This window comes from Felis catus, chromosome D4 (assembly GCF_018350175.1).
Source record: "Felis catus isolate Fca126 chromosome D4, F.catus_Fca126_mat1.0, whole genome shotgun sequence".
In the NCBI taxonomy this organism is placed as follows: domain Eukaryota; kingdom Metazoa; phylum Chordata; class Mammalia; order Carnivora; family Felidae; genus Felis; species Felis catus.
Window position 1 is genome coordinate 42,912,111 of NC_058380.1, and position 26,459 is coordinate 42,938,569.

Sequence of the window (26,459 nt, forward strand, 5' to 3'; positions counted from 1 at the left end):
GGTAATGCAGAGACTTTAGGAGAAAGTAGTTTGATAAAATTTAATTGTTAAAGGTATCTCAACTTAATAAAATGTCATGTTCATGGAGAAAAATGAAAATATTTACTTCAAAAAATGCTGAGGTATTCAATTAAAATACTTTTTTCCTTTTCCTTTGTCAGTATTTATTTAATACTCCTTCCCTTCTTTCTTGTTTTAAATGATCATTTTCTTCTGATTACATCTTAAATTGATCACCTACTTTAATAGAGTTTACTGCTTAATTTTTATTCATAAAGTAAACTGATAATATTGTTTGTCTTGATGATTGTAAATATTTTATAGTTTCTGTAGTCATTAAAGCAAAATGATTTTGCTAAAATTAAAGGAAAAACTGTGTTTTAAATTTGTACGAACATTATCATTTCCTCATTGTTGACCATAATAGCTTATGATAAATAGATCTCTCCATTTTCCATTTGAGGCCTCCATCAAGGACAATTACTAATTAACTTTACAAAATTAGCAAATAATATTCCAGATAGAGTTACTCTTCTCTTGAGCTAGGCCATGGTTTTGATAGCAAGATAGATTTATTCTTATGGTACCACATTAATGGTAAGAAATGCTAAAGTTTGCTAAGTGCTGTAAATGTAATTTTGGCACATCATTTACACTTCTTTTCAAAGCTCTTTTAGTTTTCCAAAGTCTACTTCACATAGAGATACTAATTTATGAAAAAAAGAGAAGCTTTTAGGAAGGCCCCTCTTTCTTGTCTGTTTCCTGAACATCAGGCTAGAAATATGGTTCTAATGGTGGCCATCTATTGAAACAGAAATGGAAAAACCTCTAAACGTGGTGTCACCATCTTGAACTTTGAGACGTCCAGGTTTCACATATAGTCCATAGTTAGCTCTCATTCATTCATTGTTATTTGTCATTCATTCGAGTTAGCTCATCATTCATTGACCTTAGTTCCAACTTTGCCCTTTGTATTGGAATAAGCATCCACTGTATGTCCTCTTTATTATACCCATTACCCAAGTTCCATTAAAGAGAGAGACTGTCTTTTACATAAGTCTGTATTCCCCATGTAACACAGCAAAGTAAGCATTCAATATGATTTTTTGGTTGGTTTCATCTTTTTACTTCAACATAGATTATCTTAAACTCTTCCTCTCGTGTTTTGTCTGTGTTCTCATTCCTTCTGTTTTCCTTCCCTCCTTTCCTCTATGAGTTAGAGGATAGAAATCAAAGCTAGCCACTCTTGCTTGAAGAATCTGTTTCTCTCTAGTACTTGATATCTCTTCTGCTTCTTCAATTGCTTCCTTATTTCCCTCCCCCCCCCATAAACATACTTTTCTTTTTCCCATCTAGAAACAACCACAGAAACTTTTCTATGAATCTCTAACCCTTTGAGTGAACACTTATTTTTGTCCCTTTGACTCTTGGCCTTCTGGAGAAGGAAGTTGTCCCTTAGCATCTTCCATTCGCTTCCTGACTCTCTGGAATCTCAGCATCTGCCACATAACTCCACTGAAACTACTCTTTGTAAACATTACTCTGACTTTCCACTTCCCAAACTGTACCCTCTTAAACCACCTTCTGTCTTTCTTCAAACTCTCCTCTCTTGGCTTCCCTGGCACAGAGCCATCTTGATTCTATTCCCGTATCTGTTGCCCATTCTATCTTTGAATCATTGTCACCTCTTCTTTCTGTTATTTAAATATGGATATGCTCCAAGCTTCTTTGTCGCATCCAGTTCTGCTGTTTGTTTTCCTCTTTCTTTCTTCTATTTGTTTCATCTGCTTCCATGATTCAACTTTTGCTTTTGTGCAAGTAACCCCTATATCTTTTTCTCAACCCCACAATTTTCTACTATGCTCCTAATCCGTGTTTGTGTCTGGCTTCTAGAAATATATATTTGGGTTTCTCATTTGGATTTTAACTTAAGCATATGTAAATATAAACTCATCAGTTTCTTTTCCTTCTCTCCAACCAGTATTTGCTTTGAAATGCATCTGTGAAAAAAAACATCTTTCTTTGAGTGACTTTAGCTTGAAACTTCAGTACCATCTTTGACAATTTCATCTTATTCATCTAAATCATCAAATCCTGGTAGTTTTCTTCTGTCATTCATGCCTTTATTTTCACTTGTATTCTCTCTACCCTGGCTTAGTCCCTCCTTAACCCATGCTTCAACTATTTGCTACCAAGATTACATCACACCTATTCCCCCTTTACCCTGCCTATTGTTTCTGTTTTTCTCCATTTTCTACCCATTTGAGGCATCCTGAAGACTTGTAGTCTTACTTGAATAAAACAACACAAAAGTTGTATTCTTTGCTGCTCTAAAAATGTCAGTCTTTCCTCATGTCCTAACAAGTGAATTTTAACTCATTGGTCTGGTAATCAGAATGTTCTAGTTGTAACTTGCCTGCCCCATGATATCTAGTCCATATTCTATGTTCCAACCATGTACTCTGTTATATTGTCAGGTTTGACCCAGAGACCTATTGGTTCTCCTAGACTACGTAAGATTTTCTTATAGAGATATAAAGTGATTAAAATTATTTTAATAATCAAAACTAGTAACGTTTTATCAAAGAAACAATATGTTTAAATTAGCATGCTAATAAGTAAAGGACTCTGAAAGAAGAGGGTTTTAAGAATCCCCAAGCTTTTCCTCTAGTTCAAAGAATCTCAGCTTATAGGGGAGAGGAAAAATGGTATGCCTCAGCTGAGCTGGGCCTATCTTTTTCCTTTTGGCAGTCAAATGGAGTAGCAAAAAGGCCAGGTTGTGTGCCTGTACTGTACGGATTGTAACAGTGGGGAGGCAGTACGGGTAGGAAAAGTGGTAGCATAAGTTATCCCAGGGAAAGCAGTCCATTTATTTTGTCTGCAGTGTCCAGTTATCTGTATACTAACTCCCTCACCACCTTGTCAGGTCTGTTCAAATGGCCACCTTTTCAATGGAGCCCACCCGGGTCATCTTATTTAAAATTACAAACTTTTTTCCTTCAGGCACACCTATTTCCCCTTTACCCTGCCTATTATTTTCCCCCCAGAGAACCCCCCCACCTTCTAACATTTTTTGTAGCTCTTTATTGTGTTCATTATCTGCTGTCCTTGCTAGTATTTAAGTTTTATGAGGACAGGTGTCATTAACTACTTTATTATCATGATGCCCTTTTTCTTATTTTTATTAAAAAAATCTTTTTTAGTTTATTTAATCTCTACACCCAACATGGGGCTCAAACTCACAATCCCAACACTCTTCTGACCAAGCCAGCCAGGCACCCCTATAATGATGCTCTTCAAAGGATGTCTAACACCTAGTAGGTGCTCAGCAAATATATTTTGAATCAAGGAAGAAATTATTCAATAAGTAATTTTTGACATGCTAAGCAATTGCTAAGAGCTGTGCTGATTATGGGGACCTATAGTGGGAAACGAAGCAGAGTTAGTCCTTGCCTTTGTCTACCTTACAGTCTAGTCAAGAAAACCTGTGCCAACATTACAATGAAACAGATGAGTGTTGGGGTCCCTGGGTGGCTCAGTCGGTTGAGTGTGTGACTCGTGGCTTCTGCTCAGGTCATGATCTCACAGTTCATGGGTTCGAGCTCTGCATCTGGCTCTGCTGGCAGCACAGACCCTGCTTGAGATTCTCTCTCTCTCTTTATCTCCCTCTCTCTCTCTGTTCTTCTCCTGCTCGCACTCTCTCTGTCCCTCTTAAAATAAATAAATTTTTTAAAAAAGCAAATGGATGAGCGTTTTGCTCTGAGAACACTGAGCCACACAAGGGACCTATTGTTGGATGTCAGTGAGGCTTCTCTGAACACATGATGACCAAGCTGAGAACTGAGGATGGTTATGAGTTGACCAAGTAAAGAATGAGAAGAAGAAAGAGGTCTCTTTCAGCATATGGAAAACATTACTAGCTCAAGGAATTGCAAGAAGTCAAGTGGCTAGCCTGTAGAAAGTGGACAGCTGGTGCTGGAAGGAGAAGCAGGTGAAAGGTGGGATAGGTTTTTTTCAAGTCCTTATAAGGAGTATAAAAGTTGTACTTTTCCCAAAGGTCGGTGGTCTCTCAGTACACACTCCATTAGCTCATGTAATAGAATGCATTTCAGAGTATGGATGTCTTCTAGTTGACTTTGATCCCCAATGGATTGAAAAAATACATTTTAAAGAAGCATGCACTCAGAGTATTTCTAGGTATAATATCGCATTTTTATTTTTAGCATTTGTGGCTGTAGAGGAGTCACAATTCTGACCATGTATATTTGGTTTGGCATTAGCCAACAGCTTGTTGTTTAACTAATATTCACATTTTACTTAAAACAGCACAGCACAATTTAATGTTATTCTCCAAAATAATCAGATAAGTGATACATATTGGGAAAGGAAAGAAAATAGCTTTAGGAGGTATTAGATATCTTTCTTGGTAAAACTTACTGTGATATAGGTCTCCTCTAATTAATATGTGTTAACATCCTGCTTTCATTATATAGGCCAAAGCCCAGACCATGTCGTTGACATAGGTAGAGGTTTGCTTTCCCTTAATGCTTTCCCTTTAGTTCCTCTCCTTTTAGAGTTCCCTGTGGACGCATTAATGCCCTTCTTGGACTTTCTGGTTACGTAGAGAGACACTCTACCACTATTATTACGTGGCATTATTGGTTGTTCACCCAACTAATCTGTGCTCTTCTCTTACCTACCCCTTCTCTTTCCTATTCTTTTTGGGTCTCCCTAGGTGACTTGTTAACCAATGTCTAATAATGCTAATTCATTCTGCTACTTTTATGACTACTGGAACTCTTGGAAGTATTTGCATTATAAATGATGAAGGGTGCATTGAATCAGGTTGTATTCATGAAACTTACAAAAATCAGTGCAGCTGAGTCTTGTTTCTAAGGAAAAAATAAGAATTCATGGTGGGATTTATAGTGCCTTTAATTTGACCTTACATGTCTGATACTTAGTCTATTTCTAAGGCCTCTCAGTTTCCACAGAATCCATCTTGATAAAACTTCACTAGAGCTTTACTGTCTCCTGTTTGTGACAGACTGCCCTAATTTGCGTGAAACTGCCTAGTAGTGTAGAGCAAAAAATATTAGTGTTACAGGTAGAGGAACTCTAGTTCCTGACAGTCACAGAAACTGATATGTTGCCTAACTTCTTTGAGGCTTGTTTACTTTTCTTCTTTTTCTAGAATGTACTTCTTTCCATAGAGTATCAATTAAGTATTAAATGATTATCAAAGTATTTCAGAACTTCAAAGGATATACAAATAGGAGATGGTATTTAAATGGTTCCTTTTAGGGGCGCCTGGGTGGCGCAGTCGGTTAAGCGTCTGACTTCAGCCAGGTCACGATCTCGCGGTCCGGGAGTTCGAGCCCCGCGTCGGGCTCTGGGCTGATGGCTCAGAGCCTGGAGCCTGTTTCCGATTCTGTGTCTCCCTCTCTCTCTCTGCCCCTCCCCCGTTCATGCTCTGTCTCTCTCTGTCCCCAAAATAAAAATAAACGTTGAAAAAAAATTTTAAATGGTTCCTTTTAGAGTTCTGAGGGTTTTATTTGTGTATGATTTAGGGAGGCTGCTCAACTGAAGAATTCCAGCTATTGCAACTCAAATACTGATGCATAAAATTTTTAAGGCTTATATTTTTATTTGTTTAACTAGAACTCACAGTTATAACTTCTTACTTGACTGAAGTAAAATTGTTCCATATAAGAGAAATATATCCTCTACAAATAGAATGTACAGAAATAGCATCTGAAGATTTATTACAGAAAGGAAACAAATGGTGCACAATTAAAATAGGCATGTTCTCCAGGAAAAAATGTCTCTAGCAGGCCTCAGAACGCTGACTCTACTTTTGGATTTGTCTGGTCTGGCATACATACCAAGAATCTAAAGTATTTTAGGGTGATGCAATCTTTTATTTTAGGGATCATGATATGTAAAATCAAAGGGCACCCAGGAGAGAGTGATTCAAAACCTGGCCCAACAAGAGGCAGTGTCCATGGGTGTCGGTGACCTGGCCTGACCCAACTCCTGGGCTGCTGCCGTCATGGCCATTAATTATGTCCACCTATCACTGGAAGTGTCAGGCACACCTCTGTCATCAGGTAGACCATCTGCTCATGCTACTTGCGCATGTGAGCCTTGGTTGTTCATTCCAGGGTGGCTATTAATGGGACAGCAGCTTAGGGATGTTTCAAAGTGGCATTTTTGTCTGTTGCCCTTTTGGGCCTCTGGGGATCTTAGAATAGTCCATTCTCCCCATACTCCAAAGCCAAAACCAAAATCAAAACCAAAACTATTCCTGCCAGCATTTCAATTAATTAGGAAATCAAGAAGGCCCTAATCTCCCTGAAAGATCAACGTGGAAAGAAAGACTTTTTTCACTTAAAATCCAGTCTGATTTCAAAAGTATTAAATACATTGGTAATCATAATAGCTTTCAACCTGATGGCAATTTAATATTTTATCTCGACCTGTAACTTTGATATCTTGCCTACAAGGTTTCAAAGAGGGATAGAGAAAAGACAGAGGATTGAGAAATCAGCTGGATAAAGTAGCATGACATAAAGGAAGGAGCTAGCTTGGAGTCTACTTGACTTGGGTTTGAGTCCCAGTCCCCCTTACTCCTGACAAAGCTGTGAATTCATAATGTAAATAAGCTAAAAAAGTGGATGGATCATCTGCTATAAAACTCATAGAGTTCTCTTCACAGGAATAACAAAGCTCTAACCCTAGAGCCTAACCAGTTATTTGTAAAAAGAAAATGGAATAACAGGACCTCAGGCAACAAGAAAAAACTAGTACCAGCTAAGATAGAAGTTTACAGAAAAAAGATGACACTAAATTATCTGGGTCATTATTTTAGGAACAAACTGTGTTGCTAAACTCAACAGAATGGCTATCTTGTGCCATTAAGAGAAGACTGATTATGTTTTGCATATATATTTCATAATATAATACCATGAAGTGGAAAAGATTTGGAGACAGTTATCTTTATTTACCTAGAAAAATCACCATTGACTATTTATCTAGAGCATCACATTGACAGATTAATGGGATATTGCTGTAGTTTATTCTTAATGACTAATAATACATTTCCATAGGTTATTAAAAAAACAACAACTCTTTCCTCAAAGAATCATAATGAGTCTAGAGACTCTTCTAGTTATTTTGGTGGGCTCAAGAATTAGCATGAGTATGTTATTATTTTATGAACTTTTCTTGTTATGGGATGGGGTTTCTGTAGAACCAACATTTCACACAAGGAACTTTTATTCTCACAATGCATTGAGTGAACTAACTGAGTTAGTTTCCAAGGTTTTTACTGGTGGGAATTTAAAAAATTTAGACTGGGAAAACTGTCAAGTTAACCCTATAGAGACATGCATACATAAACACCTCTCTCTGAAACTTGATTGTTTCATCCCGTTTCTCTTAATGACTACCATAGATCAAATGGTATTTTTAAAATTAGGATTTTATGATGCCCATTAAAAAAAATTAACTTTGTTCCTGAGTCAGGTAAAGATTAGAGAAGGAAGGCAGGTTGATTCTGTGGATGTTTATATATTAAACTAGCTAATCAGATGTTTGAATCTGATTCGTCTCCCTCCTTGGCATGTGGAAATAGGCAATTTTCCTTTTTAGGCATATGCTACCATACGTGGCTATGACAAAATATACATGTAAAGGGTTGGGTTACCATATACCCTTGTGTCCCCAGGGCAGACGTGATTTATGTCTTATGTCTTGACATCCTGTCTGGTTTAGCGTGTATCTAATATTTTATTTTTTAACTAAGTGATATCATTAATGTCATATTAAAAATAAACCACGGTGTTCTACTGCAGTCTCATTCAGTAGTGTATGAGATGTATTTGCAGTGAACAGAGTTCCCTCTTTAAATTGTGATGGAATATGAAAGCCAAATGCTTTTCCCCAACCCTTTCCAGAAGCAAGGTAAGTAATAGTTCCCTTTTGAAGGTTGCATGCTCTCTGATAAAAATAAGCCTTCTAGGGCATGAGTAGATCTAATGGTCTTAAGTTGTGTCGGAAGAAGTTCTGATACTGTTGTCCCTGCGGGCCGCTTGGTTTTTCAGCTGTTTGGTCTGTGGCCCAGGCCACAAAGTGCACAAGCTTTTCAGGCCACTAGTATGTAGGGCCAGTGGGAAACAGTAAATTATACATTAGGAGTAAATGAAATATGCGTGGGGAAGTACAAGTCAAGCAGTTCTGTCATGGTGCATATAGAGACAAATCTGAGTCACTATATTTCTGTCGTAGTGATTTTGTCATTTGCTGTCTGGTTCAAATCTAAACATAAGTATTTGTTTTACCCAGGTGGTAAGAATTATTTCAGAGTTATCAGAGCAAGCTCTTACAAGCCAAGTTGTTCACTGTTTCAGCTCTTACTGGTTTCTTTCTGGAAGCCAGGTGAAATAAAAATTAACTTAGGGGAGATTAGACACATGTAAGTCTGGAGATGTCATTTCTCTTTAGTTGTCAAAGGAGTGCCCAATAAGATATCCCAGAAATAGGTTCAAGTTACCATTGTGCTATTGGTTTTATAACACTTTTATTAAAAATATTTTGGGGGAGGGGCGCCTGGGTGGCTTGGTCGGTTAAGCATCTGACTTCGGCTCAGGTCATGATCTCACGGTCCGTGAGTTCAAGCCCCGCGTCGGGCTCTGTGCTGACAGCTCAGAGCCTGGAGCCTGTTTCCGATTCTGTGTCTCCCTCTCTCTCTGCCCCTCCCCTGTTCATGCTCTGTCTCTCTCTGTCTCAAAAATAAATAAACGTTAAAAAAAAATTAAAAAAAAATATTTTGGGGGAACCTGTGTGGCTCAGTCAGTTGAGCTTCCAACTCTTGATTTTAGCTCAGATCGTGATCCCAGGGTCGTGAGAACCAGCTCTGTGTCAGGCTCTATGCTGAGTGTGGAACCCGCTTCAGATTCTCTCTCTCCCTCTCTCTCTCTGTCTCCCTCCCTCTCCCTTCCCTCCCTCTCTCCTTTTATCCTCCCTCTCACCCTCTCCTCCTCTCCTCCTCTCCCCTTCCCTCCTTCCCTACATCCCTTCCTCCCTCTCCTTCTGACTGTCTCACTGGCTCCTGCTCTCTCTCTCTCTCAAAAAGGAAAATCTTTAAAAAAATATTTCAACAAACCCATTTGGTCCCAATGAATTTTAAGTGTAGAATAATGAAAATATCCATTTCTCAAACAATTGATAATGAATGAGAAACGTAGAAAACACTTACTGACATTTCCTGTCCACCAGGAGGGCTGTAGTGATATTAGTAACTGTATGAAACCAAAGACACAAATCTGAAGGAGCACCAGGAGCTATTTCAGAAACTACTGATTATGTTAAAGAGATTACATGTGAAAAAGATGATTTAGCACGTATAGCTGAAGAAAGTGCTTTTATCATCACTCTGCCCCTTCATTTAGAATAAATGGCTGTTCCTGAGTTAATTTAGCTCATTCATTTCAAATTATCTTGTGCAGAAAGTGAAGCAAGAAGAGTTATTACTGCATTGATTTTATTAGCAGAAGAATTTTGCAAATATTAAATGGTATAAATTTTGTATCAATGTCATAAGCTGCTTCGAATAGAAAAATCAATTAAGCTAATTCCAATAATGGCTTGATTATTTCCATTCAACTTATGGAATAATGGTAAGTGTTTGAAAGTTAATTTTGTTGAATATGAAACACTTGACAATATTCTAAGTGCTATAGATTCAGTTAAAAATTCAGACATACTGGTGAGATTATTTGTGTCTTGCCATAATAGTAGTACAGTTATACATGTTGGTGGAGGATTGAATCATCCTCAAAATGGCCTTGTTAAATTAGACTTATAGAGCAAAAATTACTTGGGTTGGCTGTGCATATAAGTCATAATTATGTCCAAACAAGCTGATGTTCTACCAGTGGTGATATTTGCCCAATTGATACAGAAATTATAACTTTAAAAATTTGTAAATATTTTGTATATGCAGCGTTAGGATAACTGATATACAGAGTAAACTTATGTTGCATTTAAGAACAGAAAAGAATACTTCAATGTGGTAATACATGCCTTTTCTCTTGGCTGTCTACAAATTGGATTTTAGGAATGTTTACAACTTTGAAGAATCTTTTTGCATATCAACTTTAGTGTCCTATAATCACATTGAAACTTTTTGTAATGGACTATTCTAAATTTTGATTACATGTTGTTTCAAATCAGTTGGGTGAAGTCTTTGATCAAATTACTTAAGAAATGCTAATTTTTAAAATTTTTTAATATTTTTTTTACCTTTAAAGCTTTGAGTGAATTGCATTACTAGGGGAAAAGAGCTTACGAATAGTAAGAAATTGAAATTTACTTCTCCATGAATATGGAAGGTACTAAACAAATTAAATCATGAAATTTTAAAGGATATGCAAATTATAAATCACAGAAATAGTTACAGTTCACATGCAAAAGTCTACCAAGCTTGATTTAGGGAAAATGCTTAATATAGCAAATACTACAAACATTAGGGTTCCAATTCTTCCTGAATGTAGCAAAATCAATAAATTTCTACTAGATGAAACTAAAAAATAATATTTACTAAGTGTTTATTATATGCCAGCAACTTTTCATGGACTATCTCATTAAATCCTCATGGCAACTCTCTGTGATGGGTTAAAATGATTTCTTTTCTGGTTGAAGACATATAGGGTTGAGGAGTTAAGTTGCTTGTTCAAGATCATTACTCTTTACTACTCTATTGCGTCTTTGTAGTTGGGATCATATCAGAGTTATCAGAGAAAGATCTTACAACCGTTGTTGTAGTCAACCATTGTTATAGCTTTTATTTAGCTTGTGTTAATTGCTGCAAGCCAGTTGAAATGGAAAGTTATATATTTGGGAATATGAGACTCATGAAAGTTGTTAAAGGAGTAACCAGTAAGATATCCTTAAAAGTATTGCAGCTCAGTTTATGTCATGGCTAATATGTAATACAGGAGGGTGAGATTGTAAGGTAACATCCTTCCAAGTTTGTGGTGACCAAGACCTCCACAGGAAAAAACCCACAAAGGGAACTAGGGGAAATGTTTTGTGGTAAGGAGTGAGTCAAGCCAACATTTATAGCTGGGTAATTAAATGAGTTTTTTTTTTTTTTTTACTGCAAGGCAAAAAGCAGGGGAAAGAAAGCCACAAAACAAGAACATATGCAGTCTAAAAAACCCGATTGGCTGCAACAGTGTGATATAGTCTTGTCTTTTTTAAACAAGTCATATATCAGAATTACCTAGGACACTTAAAATAGCACATATTCACATGCCCCACTGAGAAGGACTATATCTGAAATTCTGGCAGTGGGATTCATCCTTGTTATTAAGAGCTTTCAAGGTGATTCTTTGATCTATCAGGATTAGCACTACGAGGCCAAAATGCTCTCAAGCAATAGGAAGCTGCTGCACTTTGGTTAGCTGGAAAAAAATTATCCTGGGAAAGTAGTTGAGTTCCTTTAAAAAAAAGTGTATAGATTTTTGGGATGTTTACAACTACAGAGACTTTCTGGACTAGCTGGGCAATTCAAGTTAGAGCAAGTAAAGATAATTTAGATAGATAAGAATAATTCCAGATTTTAACAATTTCTCCTAAATTATACATTACAATGATAGATAAGTAAAAAATATCATTTATTGAGAGTGAACAATTTTACTGGCATCAATATTAAGTAACCTGATGTTGTCCCCTTTCTTCATCCTCCTTCATCCAGTTTCTAGTGAATTTTTACAACTGTATTATGCCTATTCTCATGTAATGCACCCTCACCCACCCACTCAGTAACTTGCTTTCTATCATTTCCTACTTTTGTCACCCTGGGGAACCATTGCTGTCATCACGATCAACAACAAATATTTATTAGACACCTGTTATGTGTAGGCTAGTGCATGAGGTATAAAAATAGGTTCAAGTCATTTCCTTAGAGAGCAGACTTTGTTCTAGGTTTGTGATAGGGCATTCACTGAGACCAAGTGCCATGTGGCTAAGGATCAAACAGATGGCCAGAAGACAGTCATTGCAAAGGAGTAGGCAGATGCTATGTGGAGGGGCTGGGGCTCAAGTTGAGTTTTGAAGAAGATATTAGGGCTTTTGTTGATAGACATGAAGAGAGCATTCGGCAAAGATCCAGAGGCGGGGAAGTTGATGTTTCTGTATGAAACAATGAATACAGCAAGTGGTAGGATGGCTTTGTTGTTCCTTCTTAGCTCCCCTGAGCTAGAGTGTCAGGAGTAGATTTTATAGTTTGTAACCTCTGTTTTGGTTCAGGGAATTTAAGGTGGAGGGCAATATTCAATTCATAATTCATTCAGCTGATTGGATTGGCTTTTTATTTCTCCACTATTTCTTTCAGCATCTTATTACTGAGTTGTGAAAAAATTAGAAGACGGGAAAGATGAATAAATTCAATTTCAAACTGCTAAGCCAAGTCAAGACATTCAGTGATCTTACTCTGAGTCCTAGAATCCAAGAACCAGAGCATGCAAGGGGCCTTTAAGAATATTACTCAATCCCTTCATTTTACATTATCTGAATTCATCTAAGTCATCTCTGAAAGTTATTATCAGAGTCCTGCCTGGAATTGGGACTGACTGGCTCCCATTCCAAAGCTCTTTTTTTCTGAAAAGTATGGCTTTCCTCCACCATGCAGTATGAGGAAGTTATGTTTCTTGTTTTCAGTTGCCAAAAAAATTTGAAAGACTAATTTGAAAGATTCCAACTCATTTTGACTCATTAGATTTCATTCTTGCTCTTGAATGAGAAGCAATGGAGACTAGATAGATGTAGGGGCCCTGTTGTGGGCAGAGCTCTGGGTTGCAATGTAGGCTCTGCCTTATCCCAGCTTACAGCACCCGACACAAGTTCTGAGATCTTTGTGGGACTTGGGTTCTCATTTGCAAAGAAGGAAGAGTCTATTAGAAGAGCACTAAAGGGTTGTCTTCATTTGCTCTGAATTTTGTCTTTTTTTTCATGTTGGAAGTGCCAATTGCCAGAAAGTTGGATTGTGTCATGACTGAGTATATGTAGTTTGAATTGCAGGATTTACTCTCTTGCTAAATGTATACTGATGTGGTGGGTTATTCTACTTGTCAAGTGTTTCTTAAATCAGCAGTTGGAGTTGGCATTAGTGAATGGGCACCAATGACTCTAGTTCTGGAGTCTTAGCACAAAGAAAGTGATTTTGCCTTCTTTTGCTGACTCTAGGCGAGTTCAGCAAGAAAGAAAAAATCTGCAGAGATGGTTTTGACGAAAACTTGGCATTTTGCTTTAACTCTGTCCACAAAGATACCCATTCATGATTAATGAATGCTTATTAAATTAGATGAATGGGGAGGTCCCAGAGGGAATTTCATTGCCCAAATACAAAAGCATTGCCCTTCCGTAGAAATTCTCACGTATAGTGATAGTTTGCAGCTTTCTGCAGTGAATTTAACTCTACTTTACCCTCATACATTGTAGTCTTCATTTTTCGTGGGTCAGGCTGGTTTTTCAACCTTGGATTATTTTCTTCAGGTTGCCTAGGTCTCTCCTGCCATAGGTTCTGACACGTGGCTGCCATCTTTATTTTCTAGACACTCACCTGGCAACTTTATTTTCTGTGTGATATTGACTTAAGTAAAGTTCAAATATGTTAGCATTCCTATCTCAGCAATTTTGGAGCCTAAAAAGTCACTATTCTAAGGAGAAGAGAAAAGAAAAAAGAGAGATAGATATCAGAGAAGCCATTTGTAATTAAGATATAGAGAACTAAAACCTCAGGGGGAATATCTGTCATAGCCACTGTGGAGAGAATCATCTTGTTCCTGGATGAGGGTTCCCGGATAATTTTTTCTCAGCATTCAAATCCATCAAACCAAATCACAAAGGAATTTTAAGGAAATGACAAGTTGAGGCTAAATTATGGGAGATATATATCATAAAGGAAATGATGTACTAGTTAAGATAAAGTTTTGGCTGCTGTAATGAAGAAACTCTAAAACAATAATGACATAGATAAAATCGCAGTTTACTTATGTCTTACTTAAGAGTCTGGCCAGATGGTCCCAGGCTTCTGTTGTGGTGCTACAATCTTGAGGGACATAAGCTTTTCTTCTTTTTTATCTTGTTGATCTGCCATCCTCAATGCCAATCTCATCTCGTGGTTCAAGATGGATGTTCCTGCTCAAGTCATCACGGACACACTTTAGTCAGCAGGAAGAAGAAAGAGGTAGTCAAGTTCCTTCTTGTTAAAATCATGTATAGTATTTCTATTCTCATCCAATTGGCTAGAACCTAGTAAGATGGTCACATCTTACTGGAAGAGAGGCTAGGACGTATAGTCTTTAGCTTGGTGGCCGTGTGCACAGCTAAAAAGTGTCAGTATATTAGAAAAGAATAACTGCAATCTCTGTCACAGGGAATAAAATTGTAGCCCTATTGTGCACGTAGCTTTTTACATAAATAATAATGACAAAAACAATAATATAGCAATAAAATCTACCATTTAGTGTCCTCTACTGCTTCCTTACTTACATTAGATCCAATGTTACAACAGTTCAACAAGCTAAGAAGTTCTCTCATAGAGAAGAAAACTGAGGCTCAGAAAAGGTAATCAACTTGCCCCCAGTGCATAGCTGACATAACGTTTTTTGAATGCAGGTAAATTCTCTGATTCCTGGAGACCTCAGAAGGCTAAGATAAAGAGGTTTGGATTTTCTTCTGTAGGGTGTCAGCAATTGAAGAAAGCTTGATGAAACTTAGATGAGCAATGTGTTTGGAGGTCAAGATAGATGGCAAAGTGGAGAGGTGGAAAGCAGAAATGGTTTAGGGGCTGACGATGTGGGATCATGGGGCCTTAGATCAAACTGACAAGGGTGAAAATGAAAATACAGGACACAGGCAGGAGATGTTATTAGAGAACACTGTAGGGTGCAGGCAGAAGGTAGAAACTACACCTACTTGAAGGAGAGCGTTTCGGAAGAGAAATGTCAACTAGGTATAAAATTACTAACTAGGTAGCAAAAAGGGTAAAAAACAAAGTCTATGATAATGGTCCTCAATCCGGGGTGATTTTGCCCATCTCCCAAGGAGTTTGGCAATGTCTGGAGACGTTCTTGGTTGTGGGGAACTTGTTGGGAGGAGTCATTGGCATCTAGGGGGTAGAGGTCAGAAATGCTGCTGCACATCTTAAAATATACAGAACAAATCTCAATGACAAAGAAGTATCTAGCCTGAAATGTAAGTATTGCTCAGGTTGAGAAACGCTGCTTTAAGATATGAAGAGGTAGTGACTACAGGAAGCAGCTACCACCCCATCCTAGGGCTTCGGAAAGGAAGGGAAATGATTGACATTATTGAAATTTAGGAGAAAGAGCCTTGTGGTGCTGACACAGACCTCTGACGAGGGGGCACAGGTCAGGTGGTGCTCATGGCCTGAAGGCACAGGGTTGTGGGGGATGATGAGGCTAAGTGCTTGAGACACTGCAAACTGGATCCAGCGGAACAGAGAGACTTAAAATAGGCATCCTGATAATATAATCAGTTGTGGGATGCAGGAAAAAAAGGAATGAAAAATGGCTTTGAGGTCTAATGCTTAATCTTACCCATACTGATGGAAGTATTACCCTAACCACTTGATTTGGGCGAAAAAAAAAAAAAAAAAAAGATGAGTTTAGTTTTTAGATTGTTGACCTCCACATGGAATCGTCCAGCAGGCAGTTGGAGGACTGTGGAGGGCAAGGAACTTAAACTTTAAGAGGACATGATATCAGCATGGGAAAAAAGGTGGCATTGGATACATAATTGTCAGATTTGGCTCATTTGGGATCAGGGGACAAACACATCGTGCCCCTAGCATCATTACCCTAGAAGTGTTTTCACATTTTTTATTTAGACAAGTTGCATCTCTGGGGTGCCTGGGTGGCTCAGTGGTTGGGCAACTGACTTCAGCTCAGGTCATGATCTCACAGTTTGTGAGTTTGAGCCCTGCATCGGGCTCTGTGTTGACAGCTCTGAGCCTGGAGCCTACTTCAGATTCTGTGTCTCCCCCCTCTCTCTACCCCTCCCCTGCTCACGCTCTGTGTCTGTCTCTCAATAATAAATAAACGTTAAAAAAAATTAAAAAAGAAAAGTTGCATCTCTGATAATGATTTTTCTTTTGTATCATTGTATATACTAAGCCATATGGCTCTTATCTTTGGGCTATTCTTAAATGAAAACTTATTTTTTCATCAACCCACTTTTTGTTTGTTTGTAGCCGATACAGTCTTTCTGTAATCCCATTCTGCTCATGTTTCCCTTATAAAAAATGTGTAAATACACAAATTTCATGATTTTTATAATTATGCTTCTTCATTTTACAAAGAGATTAAAAATAGGTGAATTTTCAATTGGTTTTATGCATGTTATGCATACTAGAACAGACAAAAGATGTTAAGTAAAAACTAAGGAAATTTGAACAAAGTATAGACGTTAAGAATAACGTATGGATATTGGCTCATTAAATGTAACAAATGTATCATGCTAATGTAAGATTTTAATAATAGGAGAAATTCAGTGTGGGGTATATGGCAACTCTCAGCACTATTTTACAGTTTTTCTGTAAATCTAAAACTAATCTAAAATAAATTGTTTATTTAGAAAAGGAGATGTTATTAATGGTTAAGGTTTGAAAAACAGGAAAGTGTCTATAGCAGACATCCTTTGTTGCCCACCTCCTACTTTACCAGCTTTTATTCATTCATCTGCTCTCTCCCATGTTGTTCTGTGCTTCAGAAAGGCTAGTTCAGCCCCGGAGAGTATACCCTGTGTATCATTTTTCTAGGGCTGCTGGAACAAAGTACCACACACTGGGTGACTTAGAGTAACAGAAATTTATTCTCTGACAGTTCAGGAGGCCAGAAGTCCAAATCAAGATGTCAGCAGGATTGGTTCCATTCCATTGTCTCTCTCCTAGCTTTTGGTAGTTGCTGGCAATCCTCGGTGTTTCTGGCTTATAACCGCATAACTCCAAGCTCTGCCTCAATCTTCAGTCAGCTTCTCTGTGTCTTTGCTCTCCCCCTCCTTCCTCATATAAGGACACTAGTCATTGGATTTAGGGCCCACGCAGGATATCATTTCAAGATCCTTAACTTAATTACATCTGCCAAGACCCTATTTGGACACAAGGTCACATTCACAGTTACCAAGGTTTAGGATTTGAACACATTTTGGGAGGCACAGAACTCAACTTCCTATATACTAGCTGTTTAAAATGAATGGCAGTGGCCACTGATCATTTTCATCATGGGAATCTGCCACAAGTCTCGCCCAGGAGAGGAAAAGGAAAGTTTGATTAGGTCTTTCTAGGAAAGGTTTTATTTCTCTTAAATAGTAAAGACAGCCTCTCTTCTTCCTTTGGACATTGGCATCTAGATGTAATGACTAGAACTTTACAGCTATTCTGTGATTCTGTGGGGATGTTGATAATGATAAAGCCACTGTATATAGAAGGGCAGAGCCAAGAGTCAGAAAGAAAGTTAAGGACTTAGGAAATTATACCTGAATCCTCCTATTTTCAGACTTCTTATTTTCTGGGACAAAAATGTCTTTGTTTTTTAAGGCATTTGAGTTGGGAGCTCCTGTCACTTGCAGGCAAAGGAAGTGCAACAGATAAACTATCTATGTTTACATATTTCTCAAAAGAAAATTTAATGGTCTCAGTCATCCAGTGGAAACTTTTAGATGGTGTTTGAGTTTTCTCAGGACCTAGTATGACATTGAATAAAAATTGAATTTAAAGGAGTTAAAATCTCATTATACAGAAGATTTAAAATACCTTAAAATATTAAAATTAAGTAAAATATGGTCCCTTCAACATTAACTAGTAGATTTTGATATAACAAATACTTTAAATTTGCTTTTAAATTTTCTGATGAGAGGGTAGTTGTTTCTAAAAGCACATGTAGAGATTAGTAAACCACCTTACTGGAACTTCATGTGTCTATAGCAAATTATTGAATACTTGGGTTGGGAGTCAGTAATCTGCCACCTTCCAAAGGTGACTTTCTAATAAGAATTCCCATGTATGGAGAATTTAAAAAATTGTTATTATCTAAAAATTCTAGCATTAATCCAGATGACAGATCTTAAACGGATACTGTTGCTTCCACATTAGAAGAATCTTCTCATTTCATCAAAATAAGGCCTCTGAAATAATGGACCTTAAAATGTTTTAAGTCAGATTGTTGCAAAAAATACTCTGAAAAGTCTAGGTTTTCGTATATCTAAGTGCTAATTTTCAGGCCAATTTTACCTATTTATTTTGATTTTTAGGCTGATTTCTATTACTGATTTTATTGATATTACATACTGATTTGATTTTATTACCAATTTTATTGGTGTGAACTTTTTGGGATGTGTCACTCCTATTGAGGCCCAGAGGAAGATCTAAAGAGACACTGTCACATGTGCCATAGGTCAGAAGCCCAACTTACTCCATATAAGGGGGAAAGTGAAGGGTGAGGGCTGTGTTCATGGCAAAACAATTGAGGTACCATATTTCCATGTCAAAGAGCTTGTTTTAGTAAAACAAGGAAATCCTTTTGTGATCTCGGTGTTGGTAATATGATCACTACCAATATGATGTGGCATTAATTTCTACACACAGAAACTTTATTGCTTTTAAGTCAGTGAAATCACTTTACTGCATCCCTAAAGTATCTATTTTATCTATTGTATCTATATTACACTATAAAGTCTGGTTATCATTTACTATGCTACTCTAGGTTGAAAGCTGATGGATCACATGGGAGGGAGTCATCAGTGTAGGGGAAGGTACGAATACCTGAGACATCTGGCCAGTGGTAGATTCCAGAGAACCATTTCAGCGGCATGTGTCTTCTTGGGCTGCATGGCTTCTGCCCCAGAATCAGGTTCTCCCCAGACAGTGAGAGAGAAGGAAGGGATACAGACAATTTTTGGAAGGTCTTTTATACACAGGGAACTTCTGCATTAAGTTGGCATTCTTCAATTACAATTAGAATATTCATTTCATATTTTCTACTTAAATGGCACGTGCCTATCAAATCAATATCTATTAAGTAGGGCACAAATGAGATAAATAAAATAGACGAGAAGAAGTTCTTCTTTGAAGCTTTTGAAAGGACGAGTGACTTTGTGAAGATACTGATTTATATCTATATTCTGAGATAGCTACTCTCTTCCTGTTCCTGTTGGTTTGTTTACTATACCTTGTCTGCTTAACCGGATGCTGGGTGGGCATCAGCAGATTTTCTCAAACGTCTTTGGTTGTCTGCATCTGTTGATATAGGGAAGCATCATAGAATAGTACAGTCATTTCCAAATCCTTCTTTTAACAGCGCTTCAACTAAGCATCTTATGAGGTAGTTGAAGACATAAACAGATGAATGTAGAGCTCGTGCATTTAGAACAGGCAGAGTACAAGTGCCTTCACCTCCCTCTTTTGAAAACCATTGTTGTACTTAGTCATTTCAGCCAGTGAATCAATCGGTCAGTCAACAAATACTTATTTAATAATGATATTTGCAGATGTTGCCCTTGCCTGTCTGGAGCTTACATTCTGGATCAGAAAGCAGGCACTAAATGCATGCTTCACCCTGAGGTAAATGTCCTGATTTCAGGGCAAGGACAAGATGCTGAGCAAGATACTAACAGGTACTTACTTTAGGTTGAAAGAACAGGTGAAGCTTTTCTGAGGCAGTGACATTTAAGATGAACATCAGGGAAGAGTAAGAGTTGTCCCAATGGAGAGATGGGGGAGAGTGTTCCATGTAGAGGTGTGCAAAGCACCTGAGTGAGACAAATTTGGTGGTATTAGGGGATTTGGGGTCAGAGAGGCCTGGCCTAGGCACGGGGTTCTGGGTCTGTGTTCAGCAGCCCTGTGACTTCCATCAGGTTATCTGCTTTCTCTGAACCTTAGTTGTTTCACTGGAATGTGGGGCCAGCAATACCCCCTTGCAGTATTTTCCTCTGGATTAAAGAGGACCACGTAAAGCAGCTGTGCTCAGTAGAGCCTGTTTTAGCATCGTCATTGTTGTCATTATTTTTATTCATCTTTAGAGAAGTCTTTTTATGTTATTGTACTTAATACAGTCACGTTTTGTACTAAGGGGTTGGGGTAACAATTGGGAAGTTAGAACAGGAAATCCACTGTACATTTAAAAAACTATTAGCTCAGGGGGCGCCTGGGTGGCTCAGTCGGTTAAGCTTCTGACTTGGGCTCAGGTCACGATCTCACGGTCCGTGAGTTCGAACCCCGCGTCGGGCTCTGGGCTGATGGCTCAGAGGGAGCCTGCTTCCAATTCTGTGTCTCCTTCCTCTCTGTCCCTCCCCCATTCATGCTCTGTCTCTCTCTGTCTCAAAAATAAATAAAAACGTTAAAAAAATTAAAAAAAAATAAAAAACTATTAGCTCAAACCAAAGTAAAATATTCTTCACCACCCCATCATGCTCCCATCTGTTCAGGAGCTTATAGGTTTGAACATGGGAATCTCATTGAGAAAAGGGTTATCTTTCTTCAAGTTTTATCCCTTCTGTTTCTTCAATCTTTCAAGTAAATTTTAGGGAATCTTGTTCTTTCTTTGATTCTTGTCTTGGTAATATTGACTCAAAAGCAAAACCCATAAAGCTAGGGGAGCACCAAATATGAAGTTCTGTTCTTCCCCTTCTGTGTGGAAATGGCATCTCAGAGCTCAAGGACTTGTTGCGTGGGTGTGCGGGCAACATACTTTCTCCTCATCCACCTTCATGGATAAGGGCCTTCCGGTGGGGCAGGTGTGCCTGGGGGAAGTACTACCCTGATGAGCACAGTGTCTGATCTGGATTTTGTCCTAGATCTTACAATGAGATGAAGAGGGCAGGAGAGGGAGGAGACATCTCTTTCATTGCTCCTTATATTGACTTTTTCTCCCAGAAGTCGTCTTGGGAATTAAGATTTTTCATGCTCTTTCAGCGAAAGAAGTGATGAGCAAATTGGTTCAGTATGTTTCCTGTGCGACAGTCTTAATTTAAAAAAAAATGGGTATTTTCTGATTGCATGAAAAGTTGTATATGTAATAATCATAGAGTGTACTCCACCTTTTAAAAAAATTGTTTTTTAATGTTTATTTATTTTTGAGAAACAGTGAGAGACAGAGCGTGAGCTGAGCAGGGGCAGAGAGAGAGAGGGAGACACAGAATCTGAAGCACGATCCAGGCTCTGAGCTGTCAGCACAGAGCCCCAACGTGGGGCTCGAACTCACGGACCATGAGATCATGATCTGAGCTGAAGTTAGACGCTTGACTGACTGAGTCACCCAGGCGCCGTTTTACTCCACCTTCTTAATTGTCAACGATTCTTGTCTCATTTTGAATATATTTCTTTGAACATTGCTTGTCTAAGTCTTTTTGTTACCAGGAAGGAACAACAAACTATAGAAACCATGAAAGCCATTATGATTATCCATTACTCCCATGCTATATTCATTTATTAGTTCTTTGAACAAGTATTTACTGAGCACTTACGATGCACCAGGCTCAGGCAAGTTTCAAGGATAAAACATGGACAAGACTCAAGTTACTCTGGTCTGTGTCTTGCAAGCCACAGCAGTTATTGGACAGGGGTTTTTTCAAAGTGCAGGTGTCTTTTAGTTTTTCTTTATTGTCTAGCTTTCACCACTCATGACATGTTGGTCAATGTTTTGATGGTATTAAAAGCGTGGAATGAGGTCATAGCACTTTCTCTGTTCACAGTGTTTCAGTAGCCTGTACAACTCCAGACATAAAAGGACACAGATATTTATTTATAATGGAAAATAGCTGTCCACATCTTTCACATGGCGTATTTTTCTGATCGTACAATATAGATCTTATCTATAAATGTATGTGTGTATACATTGTATACATGTACATAAACATATATGGTAGAAAAGTGAGAACCTATGGAAAAACCCAAGGAATAAAATTATCTACAAGCCTACATCCAAGAGATAACCTCTGTTAATATTTTGGATTATAGTCTAACATGTTCTATTGTATACATATATGGTATATGGGTACTGGGGAGTGGAATTAATATTTATTGAGTCTTATATTCTTGGTGCTATCAGGCTAGGTATACATATTTTCTCATTGAATTCTAACTACCCTTGCAGTTGGGAAAATAGTGTTCTATCCAATTTACAGGTAAGGGGATTTTGACTTACCTATGGTCTCTCAGCTAGTAAGTAAAAGAGGTGGGGTGCATGCACACAAAGAATATATTTTAAAAACCCTTTCTATTATAGCTGACTGTAATTATCCAGACAGTTCCATATTTATCCAGGTACTTGTCAGGATGAGGGTAAAATTAGAAATTGACATTGTCCTGGTTTAAGGGGGGAAGATAGGGTGGTAGAGGGGGTCTGCTTTGTAAGATGTGAAGTTTTTTCTCTGCTTCCTTTTATTTAAATAAGCATTAAAAAAAAACCCAAATCCTTCCGTAAAATAAATGAACTGGTCCAACTGTTTACTTGGACTTTCTTTTTAAAATTTTTTTAAAGTTTATTTTGAGAGAGAGTGAGCACAAGTGGGGGAGGAACAGAGAAGTAGAGAGAATCTCAATCAGGATCCTCACCACCAGCACAGAGTCCGATGTGGGGCTGAACTCATGAGATCATGACCTGGGCCAAAACCAAGAGCTGGATGCTTAACTGACCAAACCACCCAGGCGCCCCTTACTTGGAACTTCTTATGAAGTTTTGAAGGACATTTATGTTGACCTTGGGGCATGTTCCTGGTCCCACCTGGCAGTGCTGGAGAGAGGGGAGTGGATTTCTGGCATGTGAGGCACCACACCCCAGTGGGGCGGGCTTTCGCTCCCTGTCTGGGGCTCAGTTGCAGCTTCGTGCATCCTGTGAACAGATTGTAGCACACACATGGTCTCCGCTGCATAGGTTTCCTAAAAAGCAGGGCAGAATGACGGGACTTGGTCTCTCAACCAAGATACTAAAGTAGTCACAGCGTTCTTTTCAGCACCTATGCATTGTCAGTTTAGTAAAAGCAGTTGTGTAGGTATTCTTGCAAACTGGGTTGTAAAATACAAGCCTTTGGGCCCCCCAATCACAGGCTGGTGTTATGGGTTCTGTTTTCAAAGCACTTGCTTATAACCATCCTTCTTGTATTACCTTTCCTCCATGTGGTGAGTGCTGCTACACCCCAGTCAAAGGAAGTACGTAAAAGTAGGGTCAATCTCATTGTGCTTTTGCGGATTAAAGTTTTCTCATGGAAACTATAAAGGCTCATCTAAAAACCCTTCTATAAACTATAAAATAAGCCCCTAAGACCTACTTGAATGTCTATACATTAAATGCTTAATGTAGGTACAAAGACCAAAGTGATTTTTGCTTTTCTAGGGTTTCCTTCTGAAATTCCACAAAGTCTTTCAAAGTTACAACCACAAGGAATTCGAGACGCACGCTTCATCTGCATGCCACCTAATCTTCGGGGTGTTGTGTCTTAGAGCACGCAGTGCATAAAATCACTGAATCCACACGAGCCTCCGGCAGTTTAGAATATTTATGATAGAGAACAATAACAAGGTAAATTAGGATGGAGCTCTGGCTTGGGTTTTAAATTTCCCAGATTTTACAAGTCCAAGCATTCTTTTGCCATCCTGACAGGGTTTAATACTCAAGATATGAGCTTCAAGGCCTTGTGAGGGTAATCAGATTTTAACTATGCTTTCACGTTTAGTTCTTAAGGAGTTTAAAAAATACAGTCATTAATTTGAATTGTGACTATTGCGACATACAGTTCTTGAAAATTTTACGGTCTGAGCTATTGACTGGATAACCATGACAAAAGCACTTCCCCAGCATCAGCTAAGCAGATCGTGGGCCCCTGCGGTACATGTTCCCCTGTCAGGGGAAAGGGGCCTTAGGAGCTGGTGGATATTTAGGAGTGGTGACATTATTTCCCTCCCAGCAAAAGCAAAACCCTTTTCCACCCTTTGGTCTTCTCCTAAAATATCAGTATCATAAAACTGTCTTTTAAAACGTTTTTTTTTTCCCCCAAAGATACAAAATGTTGATATGGAAGGGGAATTTTTCAAGAGGAAATCTGAATATCTGCTGTTATGAATATGGAGGCAGGCTTGGGTTCGGTTAGTGCATAACTGCCTGGACAGGGCCTTATTTCAGACCTTGACTCTGGCATTGGCTCCACAGAGCTGCCTGCTGCAGCAGCGTAGAGGTTAATGCTGGCCGCAGCTCTGCTGTGGAAAGCAGATGAGTAATCCCACCTTTGGAGGGTGACACTTCCTCACACATCCTCAGTATAAACAATGCGCAGGCAGCGGGGTATTTGCTGGCAAGGTATATTTCTGTGGGAGGTAGGGAGCAAATGAAGAGGCAATAAAAAGAGACTTAGATAGTTGAAAACTACAAATCTCAACGTGGCAAACAGTTCAGAGCATGGTAGCTGGCCAAGTGGAGGAATCTTAAGTGCGCAAACACACGTCTAATCTCTGAGACCCTCCAGGTGGATCTGTGGCAGGGAAATGTCCTGCTGCATTTCTAGTATGTTCTCTAGACCCCACAGAGGAACCCCTCTGGGTTTCTTCCTAGCCCTTCTGCTCCTGTTGTCATCCTGGCCTTTTGTCTAGTCAGTGTCTCTTCTCTTTATATTTGTCTACAGATGCTTCTTGGGAGACTGGAGTCTAACCTAAACATACCATTTCTTTTTGATGTGCATGATACTCCCTTTCATCAACTAGGAATCCTTCACAAGAGCTTAAGGGGCATCTGGAAATATCCACCCAGGCTTCACATTGTCCTGTGGAGGAGAACTTTTACATCTGTTAAGGGAGAGACATGTCCCCCACCCCTCACCTCCCAGTAGGCAGGTAGTGGTCTCTAGGATGCGGTCTTTCTGAGAGCTGTAGAGACCACATTACTCTGCACTTACTTTTCCTGTGTGTGGAACTGATGCACAGTATTTGGTCAGTTGTCCGCCCCCCCCCCGCCCCCACCGCCATCATGGGAAATCTTTTAGAAATATTGTAATGGCAGATTATTTCTCTACGTTAATTTTGGGAAATTTGTTATGTGGTGTTAGTCTGAAGAGTGGTTTCGCAAACATCATGCATGAAGAAACAAATAGATTTTTTTAAAAGTGCAAAGAGACTTAAGATAGTTGCATGATGGCTAGAAGCATGTTTCTAAATGCCTTTGAAGATCCAGGGAAAGTTGGCTTGAGGTGGATTTATAAATTTCCTTACCTAAGCTGAAGGATATGTGTGACTACAGTGTTAAAACAAGCAAGAAATCATAAAAGCAAATTAAGTACCTAGTTTCTGGACAGAGCAGTGAGAATGATCTTTTAAAATATGACCCGTAGATTCTGGGTCATCCATACCCAGTCTGTAATCATGTCTTGCTACCACCACCATGTTCTCTGGGCTCTAGCCCTACATGCTGAACCCACCAAGTTCTTCTCTACCTCAGATCCTTTACATATGCTGTTTCCTCTGGCCCTGATGGGCTTCCCAGCCACTCTACATCTGCTAAATTTTTCTCACTCCTTAGTATTATTTTTTTTTAATTTATTTTGAGAGAGAGAGAGAATCCCAAGCAGGCTCTGCATGGCCAGCACAAAGCTTGATACAAAGCTCAAACTCAAGAACAGAGCTACCCACATGCCCCCCGAATACTGGGTTTTAATACCTTTTTTCCCCAAGCAGGCCATCTTCTTTGAACCCCTAGTCTTGTTTACCTCCCTCCCATTATCCATCTTAATTGCCTACAGTATATTTTTTAGAGCACTTATCTCAACTAGGAATACGTGGCCACTTGGATGGTTGTTTTTCATTGTCTCCTGGGCTAGGCTATAAGTTATAAGGGCAAGGAAATCTGCTTCCTTGTCCATCATTGTGTTTTCCACACTCAGCGCAGAGTATGGTGCATAGAAGTATCTAAAAGAAGTATCTAAATACTTCTAAATAAATAATGGATGGGTAGAAAAATGGATAGGTGGAAAAATAGATTGTTGGAAGAATAAATGGAAGAATGGATGAAAGAATGAAGGATGCTTAAAATAGTAATCTAGAATAAGTTTTGCATTTTTACCCAATTAGTAGTCTCAGTTTAATCACCTTAACCAAAAATCAGAAGATAAGCCCTCTCATCCCTAGATGCCAGTTGGATCTGTCTCCTGGGAAGCTGGAAAAAAAAAAAAAAAACATTTGTACAAAAAGAAGAGACCACATGGGCACTGCCTTCCTGGGACTCTTTGTTTAATATATAACAGCCCTATTTACTTTTGTCATTGTCCTATCATAAGATTAACCACTGAAGAGAAAATGCTACATCTCATCGGTATTTATGCCATTTGTTGTATTTCAAACTGTAATGCTTCAATATTGTGAATATTGTGAACATGCTCTTTTTTCAATGAAT

The 26,459-nt window shown here is 38.6% G+C and overlaps 1 protein-coding gene and 1 long non-coding RNA gene across 12 annotated transcripts in view; one reads left to right on the top strand and one right to left on the bottom strand.

Annotated features, from left to right (window-relative positions):
• Positions 1-26,459, top strand: part of ADAMTSL1 (ADAMTS like 1) — an 883,534-nt gene that overhangs the window by 107,182 nt on the left and 749,893 nt on the right. The gene's annotated exons all lie outside the window — the stretch shown is intronic.
• The window catches only part of LOC109493808, a 41,845-nt gene continuing 33,080 nt past the window's right edge, over positions 17,695-26,459 (bottom strand). For 2 of the 5 annotated variants that reach the window (XR_006589231.1, XR_002737528.2), the window contains 4 exons: positions 26,156-26,222; positions 19,710-19,836; positions 18,851-19,324; positions 17,695-17,772 (listed from right to left, as the gene is read on the bottom strand). This is a non-coding gene — a long non-coding RNA (uncharacterized LOC109493808). Of the gene's footprint in view, positions 17,773-18,850; positions 19,325-19,709; positions 19,837-22,808; positions 22,964-26,155; positions 26,223-26,459 lie in introns of all 5 variants that reach the window. The other 3 variants (XR_006589230.1, XR_006589232.1, XR_002148234.2) reach the window with 3 other exon arrangements.